This window comes from Diceros bicornis, unplaced genomic scaffold, assembly GCF_020826845.1.
Source record: "Diceros bicornis minor isolate mBicDic1 unplaced genomic scaffold, mDicBic1.mat.cur scaffold_111_ctg1, whole genome shotgun sequence".
NCBI classification, from domain to species: domain Eukaryota; kingdom Metazoa; phylum Chordata; class Mammalia; order Perissodactyla; family Rhinocerotidae; genus Diceros; species Diceros bicornis.
In genome coordinates, this window is record NW_026691037.1 from 191,124 (window position 1) to 200,787 (window position 9,664).

General features: G+C 36.0%; 1 long non-coding RNA gene across 2 annotated transcripts in view; it reads right to left on the reverse strand.

Annotated features, from left to right (window-relative positions):
- The window catches only part of LOC131402476 (uncharacterized), a 33,938-nt gene extending 24,496 nt beyond the window's left edge, over positions 1-9,442 (reverse strand). For both annotated transcript variants that reach the window (XR_009218697.1, XR_009218696.1), the window contains exons 1-2: positions 9,317-9,442; positions 8,822-9,021 (exon numbers count right to left, since the gene is read on the reverse strand). This is a non-coding gene — a long non-coding RNA (uncharacterized LOC131402476). The remainder of the gene's footprint in view (positions 1-8,821; positions 9,022-9,316) is intronic.
- Between the last annotated feature and the right edge of the window lie 222 nt (positions 9,443-9,664).

Here is a 9,664-nt window from a genome sequence, read left to right on the forward strand (position 1 = left end):
TGTGTGGTACTGGCATCAAGAAAACAGATCAGTCAGATGACATCTATAGTGCCTATCAACTTTGTTTTTTGGTTTTTTATTGAAGCATAGTTGACATACATTATTATGTTAGTCTCGGATGTACAACACAGTGATTCGACATTTATATACATTATGAAATGATCACCACAGTAAGTCTAGTAACCATCTGTCACCATAGAAAATTTTACAATATTATTGACTATATTCCCTATGCTGTATATTTATATCCCCGTGACTTATTTATTTTATAGCTAGAAGTTTGCACCTCTTAATCCCCTTCACCTATTTTGCCCAATCCCCCACTTCCCTCCCCTCTGGTAACCACCAGTTCTCTGTATCTATGAGTCTGTTTCTGTTTTGTTTTGTTTGTTCATTTGTTTTGTTTTTTAGATTCCACATATGAGTGAAATCATACAGTATTTGTCTTCCTCTAACTTATTTCACCTAGCATAATACCTCTAGGTCTATCCATATTGTTGCAAATGGCACGATTTCATTCTTTTTTATGGCTGAGTGATATTCCTTGTGTGTGTGTGTGTGTGTGTATGTATATATATATATATATATATATATATATATATATATATATCCCCCCCAACTTCTTTATGGTATATAGAAGTGTCCGTCTATCGATGGACACTTAGGTTGCTTCCATATCTTGGCTATTGTAAATAATGTTTCAATTAACATAGGATACATATATCTTTTCAAATTAGTGTTTGTGTTTTCTTCAGATGAATATCCAGAAGTGCAATTGCTGGATCATATGGTACTACTATTTTTAATTTTGGGGGGAATCTCCATACTGGTTTTTTTTTTTTTTATTTTGTGAGGAAGATTAGCCCTGAGGTAACATCCCTTGCCAATCCTCCTCTTTTTGCTGGGGAAGATTGGCCCTGGGCTAACATCCATGCCCATCTTTCCTTTACTTCACACGGGATGCCTGCCACTGCATGGCTTGGTAAGTGGTGCATTGGTGTGCGCCTGGCAAGATACTGAATGACTCCAGGTGAATAGCTTCATATATATGCATATGAATTTAATATGCATACAAATCTCCTGGGAATATTGTTACAATGAAAATTTTGATTCCATAAATCTGGGACACACAGGGGAACTTTTAGATGACGGAATCATTCTGACAGTACTGTGGCGGAGAATAAATGATTCTATGCATTTGTCAAAGCCCACAAAACTGTGTAGCACAGAGTGTATGTAATACGTGCAAGTTTAAAAAAAAATCAACCCATGTGACTGAGTATCCCAGGATGGAATGCAAACTGTGACAAATGAATCTAACATTATTATAAATTTATGATATCACCATACTGAAGGGGGTTGGGGGGCAGAAGCTAACTTGAGTAACTTTGGAAAACGGGTGTTTTGACTAGAAACTGTAAGGCTAAATATAATAGGAACTGTACACTGTATGTAAACACTGTATTCTAGTTGGTAAATTTGTTTCTTCTGTGAGAATAGCCTAGAAATTCTGCAACTGCTTTACCCATATGCTGAGGGTGAAGAGTATGGATGGTAGGTAGAGGATGGTGGGAACCAGGTTTCTCTGTTGGAGATAGAAATTATAAAGGAGCAAGAAAGGAAGGTTAGGATGAATCCTGTAGTTCAGGATTATAGCTGGAGACATCAGTACAAACTCAAGTTTACCTTAATATGTATACAGATGGACAGACACAGAAAGAACTACAGATATGCCGATATACGTGGTTTACTATATATACATATGTTACTAGCTCTGTCTGCTTTGTCTGCTGAGAGGGCCTAGAAGTAGTGACACCTGAGTAGGAATGAGCATACCCCGCACCCAAATCTGCTTTCTAATACCCTTTTCTCCAATAAAAGGGACCAGAGCTCTTTGGAGAAATGAGTGACTCGAGGGCAAAAGAATGGGAATGTGTCAAAAGGACACAGAAGCCAACTCGACAGAAAGCTCACAATGGGCAAGGCTAGAACAATTTGAGCAACAAAATAAATTCATTGGATTATAGCCCAAAGTATAAAATACATATACATAAGTCCATGCTTATATAAATGAATGAGTGACTAAACGGGGGAGAAATGACTTCTCTACAGAAGAATTCCATTATAATATATGTAGACACTCCCTCCCAGCAGGAGATGAACTTAATTTCCACTCCCTCCACCCCCTTGAGAGTGAGCCAGACACAGTCACTTGCTTCCAAAGAATACAGCACGGAAAGGGAAAAACAAACAGTAACTTTACAGCGGAGAAACCTGGCAAATACTACCTTGGCCAAGTGATGGACGTTATCATCAACAGTAATGTCACGTGGATATTATGCTCCCCATACGATGTGACTGGAAGAACACTTCATCTCTGTGATATTCGTGCTAAAAACTGATAACCCTAGTTGATCCTAACAAAAATATCAGACTAATCCAAACTGGGGGACATTCTACAGGACACCTAGCCAGTACTTCTGATGACTGTTAAGGAAATCAAACAAAGGCTAAGAAACTCTCACAGAACAGAGGACACTGGAGAGAGCTGACAGTTAAACATAACATGGTACCCTGGGTTGAATCCTGGAATAGAAAGAGAGCATTAATGGAAAAGTCAATGAAATCCAAGTGAAGTTTGAAATTTATTTATTTTTTGGTGAGAAAGATTAGCCCTGAGCTAACATCTGCTGCCAATCCTCCTCTTTTTGCTGAGGAAGACTGGCCCTGGGCTAACATCTGTGCCCATCTTCCTCCATTTTCTGTGGGACACTTGCCACAGCACGGCTTGATAAGTGGTGCATACGTCTGCGCCCAGGATCCGAACCTGCGAACCCTGGGCCGCGGAAGGACAGCATGTGAACTTAACCACTACACCACCAGGCTGGCCCCAATAGCTTTTTTTTTATTTTATTTTTTTTAATGGTTATAAATCTGGTTTCTCCTTCTAGAGAATGGGACTCATAATACTGTGAACATCACAGGAGTTTTGTGAGGATGAACTGTGATACATTCACATAATGCACCATGCCTGGCTCAGTCAGAGTTAAGAGCTCAATGATTATTGGTTGCATTATTGTTTCTAGAGCAATGAAATGTACCCAGCCTCTTGATGGCAGGGCCTATGACACTGTTCTTTGGGAGTTCCCAGAAAATAAAAACGATGTATAACAACATCAGTAACAAAAAAAGCGGCAAGGTGCTGAATGAACCGCTTCATATATATGCGTATGAATTTCATATGAATACGAATTACTGGAGAATCTTGTTAAAATGAAGATTCTGATTCAGAAGGTCTGGGGTAGGGGCCAAGGTTTTACATTTTGAACAAGCTCCCAAGTGACGCCAATGCTGCTGGTCCAAGGACCGAAATTTGGGCTGCAACTTTTCTATTTCTGCATGTTTTTAAATTTTCCTTAAAAAAATACAAAAAAGTTTTCTCCATCTATTCTTTATCTCTTCATCACAAAAAATACTCTTATTTTTAAACCCAACTATATCATATGTAACCCACCAGTCGTCAAGATCTTAAATAAGCAACTATTTCAACAGTACAGTCTTCCCCGCTTATATGCAGTTTTGCCTTCCACAGTTTCAGTTACCTGCAGTCAACTGTGGTCTGAAAATATTAAATAGAAAATTCCCAACTTCGTAAGTTTTAAATTTCGTGCTGTTCTGAGTAGCATGATGAAATCTCGCTCCATCCCACCTGGGACGTGAATCATCCCTTTGTCCAGCGTATCCACGCTGCATAAGCTACCTGCCCATTAGTCACTTAGTAGCTATCTCAGTTATCAGATTGACTATCGCAGTATCACAGTGCTTGTGTTCTAACAACCATGGACATCATCTGCTTATGACATCCAACCATCAACATCATCATGGCTCAATGATCCTCCTCATGTATTGTCAGAAGGTCAATATTAACCTAGCGCTACATCACAATGCCTAGATCATTCACCTCACTTCATCTCAACATGTAGGCATTGTATCATCTCACATCCTCACAAGAGGAAGGGTGAGTACAGTACAATAAGGTATCTTGAGAGAGAGAGAGACCACATTCACAGAACTATTTTTACAGTATATGGTTATAATGGTTCTATTTTATTATTGTTGTTGTTAATCTCTTACTGTGCCTAATTTATAAATTAGACTTTATCACAGGTATGAATGCATAGGAAAGAATATAGTATATACAGGGTTCTGTATTATCCGCAGTTTCAGGCATCCACTTGGGGTCTTGTAACACATCCCCCGTGGATGAGGGGAGGCTACTGTATAAAAAAGGGGTAACTACACATTAATGTTTGCCCCCACATTATCTCATACCTATGTAGATAAAAGTAATGTCTTGCAAAGTCAAGTCATATACAATTCTCTTAGCCTTATCAGTTAAAAAAGCCTAAATACTTTACAGTAACCTAGATTAACCACAATCCTAGGAAATTATGTGAAAATTTTAATTAGGTAAATTCTGCTTGGAAACAGAGTATCCTATTATTAAGGCTCCTGCTTAACGATTTATTGAGTTTTCAAAGGATAAGAAGCGATCTTAGATGATCTTAGATTTAGTAGCATATACAGGATATTTGAGAGAAAAAACAGGAAAAGATGAAGAAAGCACATACTGAACTGAGAAATAGGGAATAACAAAAATGAGATGTAAAAGAGTCATACTTTCCTGCAATTAATGACATCACAGAAAATTTTAAAAACCAGTTTCCTTAACTCAATGATTTCTAGCCATTCTGGCTTTGTGATTTCACACTTTCCCATCCTCCTTAAAATGTTTCTTAACACAAACTTTGGAAATTTAAAAAATGACATTTTTTTTAAAACTCTGAGATAACTGCAAAATAAGCTCAGCAAACACCATTTTAACTGGTATTGACTTTAAAAACTGTTCAAATTTATTTAGTGAAAGAAACTAACTGATTTTGATGGCAAGAAATCTTTCTGGTATGTGTATACATAAATACAATGTTTCCAAACACAGTATACCATAGTAGAATTCAACAGGACACTAACAGATCCATGGTGCAAACCGTGCCCTGTGTTCAAATTAACTCTGAATCGGTTTTCCTTAAATGTCACAGGTCATTGAGGCTCTAGGGCTTCTCAAAGCCTCTAAAAAGCCTTTAAAACTCTGAATTTCTAAAAAGGAGGTTTTCATTGAGAACATTTCCAGTGATCATAGTCCCTATTCACTGCCTACCCAGAACACTTTACAAGTTGAGATCCAAAGATTCTTGAACCATAAAATGATAATTAAAATATTTTCTATAAGCCAAGGCAATTGAAGTGTTACAGTCCACAAAGCTCCATTGCCAGCTAGAGATTAATTCTAAATGGTTGAGACCATTACAGCACATCACTAACAACCTTCCTCACCCTGTAAGAATTTTTCAAGAGCATAATAGATAGAGACTAATTAAAGTCATTCAAATAAATTCTCAAATTTACATGGACAAACATATTATTAAAAATTTAATCTACAGGCAAGCAGAGAAATTCTTCTGAGTATTAAGCATGTATCAATCATCCAAAAATGAGCAAAATATGATAATATATTTCTGGTCTTTACCCATAAATCTAGTCCTGGAGTAAATCATCATTCAAGATAATTTTAAAATAAAAAATATCTACCCAGGATTTGAAAAATTTGGTTGCAAATAACAACACATCCACACAGTGAGGAACTGATGCTCTGAAATCTTCCAATAGTATCTTCAGAAAGCTTAACTTCAGTTACATAATAAACTTTGTGCTGAGTTGAAACTGACGTACAGGTGCATCCTGACCCAGATTTCTTAATAAAAAAGTTTCAAAACTGTCCGTTATAGCACAGCCCAAGACACATTTTCCTATGTATTCTTCTTCCCTTCAGTCAATGGTTATAGAGAGCTTTCTACATGGAAAGAATCAAAAAACCATTTTTTTTAGTAGAAAGCTAATTATACCAACCAAAAATGCTAAATGACTTCTTAAGTCTATTTCATTTCATAAGCTTCATTTTCATAAAGGAAAAAAGAAACGCTACAGCAAAAATACATTTAAAAATTCTAGCCAATAAAAATCAAATTTTACTTTAAAAACTATTTACAGTGTATATTAATTTTAAAAGGAGAGCATATTTCTCTTCTCATCACTCTATATTAACATTCATAGTTACTGAAACTTTTGTTGTTTGCAAGAAAATCCCTATGTCTGCAAAGTTCACCTCCTCACCCTTTTAACTAACTAGGCACAATCTCCCTTCTCTGTACTGCCCTGTTATAAAAGCTTTGGGGAGGGGGTCTCAGGGTTAGTAACAATGACAGTAGAGCAAAGGAAAAGGATAGCATAACAGCAGTAAGGAAGAAAATGAAAGCAAAATAGAAGCAGGTCTTCCTCCTCCTGATAAACAAACACCAAGGCAGTTGAAAGAATTAGATAACTCGACAATCATACTTCTCAGAAGCACATACCTTGTATGGTAGAAATGATGACTCAGAATAATTACAGAATATGCTTTGCAATTATTTTAAATGAGTATGCATTATAAAAGACTCCTGTAAGTAAATTTGCTTTCACAGGGTTTAACTTTTTTCAACTATACCATCTAATTTGACTTACTACTCACCTTTGCTTTAGATATGGCAGTAAAATATATAAAAGATTACTCGAAGAGGTAAGCGGTCAGAACATAACAGCACGCGATCTCTCCGCATACTCAACAAGAGGATTTACTCTCAAGAGGCTTACTTCCTATTTTCCAGGTAGTTTTGTTCCTGTGTCTCCTCTAGGTATTTCTACCTATCAACCATTTCACTGTTCACTAATGAATAAGACAATGCGGGACAGTGTGACTCTCCAATTCACTTACTATAGTCAATACACCTGTAGAGATCTGAATCAAACCTGAGATTCAAAAGTCTTCTAATTTACCTCTCAACTCTGGTGATTCATAAAGTTTTAGATAACAGAGTTTGACTAGAATCACCAGAAACTCTGTTATCTAAAATTTTATTACACATTGTAAAAGTGATAGGATGAAACTTCAAAATCATTTAGTTCAACTCAATTACTTTACAGTTGAGAAATCATTCAGAGAACTAGTTAGATGGTGTCAACTCAGGTTTTGTAACTCCAGACCAACACGTGTTCTGCTAAATCATGCTGCTTTCTGTAACTACTCCTTCTTCTCTATGATGTTCTTGTTACCCAAACAGTGCACCTGTGAAAGCTGATAAACTCAAGTATTCCTAGAATGACCAGAAAATCCCAAGTCTCAGGTCAAATACATATACCACTGCTTCATTTTCTACCCCAACATTTTTTCTGAAACCCTCCTAACTGCCAAAACTTTCCTGTTTCTTGTCCATCACATTTCTCTATCACTATAATTAATGTTTTAGTTATCTAGTACCCTATGTTACATAAAACATAATGCTAATCATAATAAGCAAATATTGAGTGCTCATTATATCAGGAACTATATTAAGACCTTGAGATGTAGCATCTCACTTAATCCTCAACTTCAAATAAGATAAATAATACCGTAATCCCCATTTCAAAACTGCAAAAATCAAAGCCTCAGAGGTTAATTTTTTCTTTTTCTCTCTCTCTTTTTTTTTTTTTTTTTGCTGAGGAAGATTGGCCCTGAGCTAAGATGTGTTGCCAATCTTCCTCTTTGGCTTGAGGAAGATTCACCCTGAGCTAACATCTGTGCCAGTCTTCCTCTATTTTGTATGTGGGTCACCGCCACAGCATGGCCACCAATGAGTGATGTAGGTCGGTGCCCAGGAACTGAACCCGGGCCACTGAAGCAGAGCACACCAAACTTAACCACTAGGCCATGGGGCTGGCCCCAGAGGTTAAATAGTTTGTCCTAATTCACAGAGCTAACCAGAAGTAGAACCAGGATAAGTAACCAGGCAGTCTCACTCCAATGTCCATATTCCTGATCTCTACATACAATAAGTATATATAACTACATGGACTTTATTATTAATATGCAGATAACTCAAAATTTGGGGGCTACAGAAGAATTTAAAGAATCTTTGTATTTGAAGAGGCTTCTTTCACATTAAAATAGCTTAATATGGCTTATTCCCATAAACTATATCTTCCTTAAAAAGACATGGCCCAAGTAAGAACTCTTAACTCACTCATATATAATTAAAACTCAAATTAAAGAAAATAGGAGGAAAAAAGAGTTGCAACAATACTTTAACAAATATCCAGATCAGCATTGTCCAAAAGAACTTTTTGTAGTGATAGTAATGTTTTCTATCTGCACCGTCCATCATGGTAGCCACTAGCCACATGGGACTATTCAGCATTTGAAATGTGTCTAGTGTGATTGAATAACTGAATTTTGAATACTGTGTAATTTTAATTAATTTACATTTAAACAGCCACATGTGGCTAGTGGCTACTATATTGGACAGCACAGGTAGAAGATAAAATGCCAGAAAAAGATGAGGAAAGAAATTCTTATTGCCTTTATTTAGAGAGTGCACTAACAGTCAAATCAATTTAAATCTCTTTTCCTACTTGTTCTAGCTTCAGTTATTAACCCAAACAATATATACCTCCAAGGAGATTTAAGTAACCCAAACTTCTATACTTAAATTCTTCTTTGTGTATCTCAAAGGAAAAAAATAATTAAAACCTGTATTATCAACAAAGCTCTTTATATTAGAAACTTTTTACTGTTTGGATACCTAAGAGGAAGAATTTGAACCTGAAAACTGCCATCTACTAAGAAAACTAAAAAGAGTCACACAAGTTTTCCATTCTCTTCATAATAAATACTTGATAATAAAGTGCTTACCTTGATTCTCCACTACTGTTTCTAACACTTTCTTCATCACTGTGTCCATTCATTGTAAATATCAAGAAGTTTTAAAATAAAACATAAATCTTCCCAGTTTAAAAGATGAATATAAATACTGACTCCTCCTCGAATACCAAAAATTCACAGACGAATTTTCTTCAACATTCACAGGTTTCCTGGGACCCTTTTTGATTCACCTAAAGAAAACATATTAAGAAAATAAGAAAACTTCCTGTAGAGAAAAAGATAAGTCTATTTAGAACTTATACAAATCTACCTAGGCCAATCAGAAATACCTAGGCTTCCATTAACTACATTCCTGACTACTTACTAGAATTTACAGCACACCAGTGCTTATTTTTGACAGAAGAAATCAGAATATCTGCTGAGTAATAAAACTTTTAGACTAACTGCAGCTGTGTAGATACATATATACACATTATGGATAACTAGCTAACTAAAGAAAAACGGTAATATATAACATATACATACATTCCAAGAATAGAAAACGGAGTCTTATTAGATACTTTGTCAAACCAAGTAAGGGGGGAAAAGGTTACCTTTAATCAAACACTAATTCATATCACCAAGAACTTCATACACTTGAATGAGGCAAAGTTTTGAAAATACTCACATAAGAACAGAAGAATAAAAGTATCATACAATCTTCGCAAAAACTGTACAGATCAAAATAAACGTGTACTTTCACAGGTGAGCCGACACTGGAATGATAAAATTTAAATAATATTTATCCAGGTTGCACTTGCGGAGATTCCATTAAAAAAAAAAAAAGGTAATGGAATATACACTATGATTTTTTAAGTAACGGGTTTGGGGCAG